The sequence below is a fragment of the Amblyomma americanum genome, chromosome 7, assembly GCF_052857255.1.
Source record: "Amblyomma americanum isolate KBUSLIRL-KWMA chromosome 7, ASM5285725v1, whole genome shotgun sequence".
Lineage (NCBI taxonomy): Eukaryota > Metazoa > Arthropoda > Arachnida > Ixodida > Ixodidae > Amblyomma > Amblyomma americanum.
The window spans coordinates 172,393,812-172,397,853 of NC_135503.1; positions in this window are offsets into that span (position 1 = coordinate 172,393,812).

The following is a 4,042-nucleotide window of genomic DNA, read 5'->3' on the forward strand; positions in this document are numbered from 1 at the left end:
AAAGAAGAGCTCGTAGAACTTTAAAAGAATTAGCACATCAACCTACCAGTTGCAATTATGTAATCGTGGAGAAACCCACAAATAAAACCCAATGCAAATCCCTTGGCGTTCGCACCAAACGATAATAATACTGGCAAAGATAAAGGGAGCCCTAACCTAGAGAGAGGGACCTCCAGGTAAATCTTTCTCTGAAGTGCGAACTTTGGGCAGTAGAGGAGAAAATGGTCTAAAGATTCAACTTTCCCACATGCGTCACAAAGGTTCGTCGGTGTCAACCCACACCTGAATAGATATAAATTCACACTTGGAATCCTGCAACGCAACCGCGTCATTGTTACCTCACACAGCCTGGATTTACTCGAACGGACGTTGCAATTATATGCTAAGTGCTGATAGTCAGTGGTATTTAGTAAGGGATCTCGTAACCTGGCTGATATATGTGTCGGAGGGCTGCTTCTTCTTCGTCACGTGCGAATGTTTCTCGTGCACACGCATTCTTTTGACCGCGCGCTAAGGTAAAATAAAAAACAATGCCAAGAAAACGTACAATTCTAGATTGGCGCAATGCTACAGGTGCTGCAGAGGAGGGCATTTGCAAAAAATTTTTCCATACGGAGTTAACCAAGACTGCGTGACAGCAACGGGCGAGGCGAAATTAAAATGCTGCCCATGCAAATCTGACGATGATGAAATCACTTCCTGTGCTTGTCCGACAAACATGGAAAGCTCGGATTAGCAAGGGCAGGGTGCCGAGAACAAAGCGCACTGTTGTTAAGAACAGATATGTTGCTACGTCTCAGGAGCTCTACAGGAAGATAATCGTTTGTGTCCACTCACAGGTTATACAGGGTACCAGTGCCCTTCCATCTCTGATAAAAGAGCAAGAGCAGAAACGGAAAAGCCAGTAAAAGCTGCCGTCTATATTGGGGCCAACATTTACAAACGCCACTTGACCTGAGCAAGTGGAGAAACACAAAGCAGGAAGTAGCTACCTTAGTCGCGCGCCTAAATAAAACGCCACTGATACTAGTGTCCGTGTGCGCTCAACCCAGAACCACAGCAAGGAATCTTGGATAGGTTAAACATATTCTTCATTCACCCCTTGGAACCCCGATACTAATAGGTGGAGATTTGGACGCTCCGCACACTCTTTGGGGATATGATTATGATTCCAACAGGGGTGATCAAGTTCACATTGCCTTTACAGAAATGGAGTTTACACTGCTTAATCACCGAGGAAGCGCAACACTGCCTGCCACACAAACATACTCGCCAGATCTGACGTGGTAGAAGGGGCCTGGGGCACTATAAAGGCAAGCAAAATTAGAAGCGTGGAGTAGTGACCATGCCCCAAATAGGATAGGTTTTATTTTGGGACAAATGAACATTCGACGAAGACAGGCCATCCTAACGTTAAAAGACCGGAAGCGCGGGCAGAATGGGTGAGGGAACAAGCGCGGTTAAATGACATCGTAGTCGAAATCAAGACGAATAAATGGGATTAGGCAGGGCATGTAACACGAAGCGAAGATAACCGCTTGTCCTTAATGGTAGTGAAGTGGAGTGAAGCGGGGTGGCAGAAAGTTAGGTGGGCGGATATTAAAAAAAAATTTCTGGGAGGCCTTAGATATCTCTTAACTGCGGGAACGCGAAAGCCGTTTGCGACTCATTGCGCTGATTTCAATTTGCCCTACTTGAATTCATTTCACGACCGAGGAGAAGAGCAGCTTACGCGAGCGTGGCGCCACGTGACTTAGGTCACGTGAGCTAGGTGGCGATGTAACGAACGGATGGTCACCGCGACCTTTGTCACGTGACCTAAGTGGCGATGTAACAGATGGACGATAACCGCGAGTGTGAGCCATTAAACGTTCTTGCCTTAAATGTTTCCTGGGATGCGGTGGCTGCAGCTGGAAAAGGACAGGGTTAATTGGGGAGACATATGTGAGAGGCTTTTTCTATTTAGTGGGCGCAGTCAGGCTTATGATACACTGACGCAACATCACAACCGCAATTCCCAGGCATCCACACGGCCGCCATCTTGGACGCAGGCACTTCCTGAGGAGCAGCAATGCTCAGAACCACGACACCACAATCGCTGAATGCCTGGCCATAGCTATTTCTATCACACAAAGCTGCACCCTGCTCACATATCGCACTACAGTACAGACTCATAAGCAGCATAGAGACTCCTCAGTAAAGGCACCTTTCCTTGATCTTCAGCCCATCTACTATCTATGCTACCAGCACCACAGAAAAAGATCGCCGTAGATGACAGCATCCCCGGATGAGGGCATTCCTGGAAATAAGTGCGTTCATGCATTTACACGCTTAGCGTCCAGGCGCCGGTGGATGACCTCGCCAACCGGCAAACATGCACTGAGACCAAAAACGAGACCACTCCACACAATACCACTTGCAGAGCACAAATTGGCGAAAATTCCAACGTACACATTCCCATCCCCTCAGTTCGCTCACTTGTTTCAACCCATCCACTTTCCTTCATACTTTACCACCTGCGGAGGTAGTACCTCCCACCACTCTATCACAACATCTGGGCTTGCCCATATCGCATCTACGTACCGCCCATTCACACAACCAGTGCAGCCTCCTGGGAGACCGCCCTTCTGGCCACACGATCTGGCAAACAGTGCAGACTGATTGACTGGACTAGGCTGTAGGGGAGGCCAGAGGGCTCATGGCCTGAGGATCCTTCCAGGGAAGAGCCATCCATCCATCCATCCATCAGTCCGTTCAACCGTCCGTCCGTCTGTCCGTCTGTCCGTCTGTCCGTCTATCTATCTATCTATCTATCTATCTATCTATCTATCTATCTATCTATCTATCTATCTATCTATCTATCTATCTATCTATCTATCTATCTATCTATCTATCTATCTATCTATCTATCTATCTATCTATCTATCTATCTATCTATCTATCTATCTATCTATCTATCTATCTATCTATCTATCTATCTATCTATCTATCTATCTATCTATCTATCTATCTATCTATCTATCTATCTATCTATCTATCTATCTATCTATCTATCTATCTATCTATCTATCTATCTATCTATCTATCTATCTATCTATCTATCTATCTATCTATCTATCTATCTATCTATCTATCTATCTATCTATCTATCTATCTATCTATCTATCTATCTATCTATCTATCTATCTATCTATCTATCGTCCTTCCTTCCGTCCATATGTCTGTCTGTGTGTCCATCCATCCATCTGTCGGTCTCCATCCATCCATCCAGCCATACACCCACCAACCCACCCACCCATCCCATCGCATCCCATCCCATTCCATTCCATTCCATCCCATCCATCCATCCATCCATCCATCCATCCATCCATGCATGCATTTATCCGTCCGTCCGTCCGTCCGTCCATCCATCCATCCTTACATCTATCTATCTATCTATCTATCTATCTATCTATCTATCTATCTATCTATCTATCTATCTATCTATCTATCTATCTATCTATCTATCTATCTATCTATCTATCTGTCTGTCTGTCTGTCTGTCTGTCTGTCTGTCTGTCTGTCTGTCTGTCTGTCTGTCTGTCTGTCTGTCTGTCTGTCTGTCTGTCTGTCTGTCTGTCTATCTATCTATCTATCTATCTATCTATCTATCTATCTATCTATCTATCTATCTATCTATCTATCTGTCTGTCTGTCTGTCTGTCTGTCTGTCTGTCTGTCTGTCTGTCTGTCTGTCTGTCTGTCTATCTATCTATCTATCTATCTATCTATCTATCTATCTATCTATCTATCTATCTATCTATCTATCTATCTATCTATCTATCTATCTATCTATCTATCTATCTATCTATCTATCTATCTATCTATCTATCTATCTATCTATCTATCTATCTATCTATATATCTAATCTATATATCTATCTATCTATCTATCTATCTATCTATCTATCTATCTATCTATCTATCTATCTATCTATCTATCTATCTATCTATCTATCTATCTATCTATCTATCTATCTATCTATCTATCTATCTATCTATCT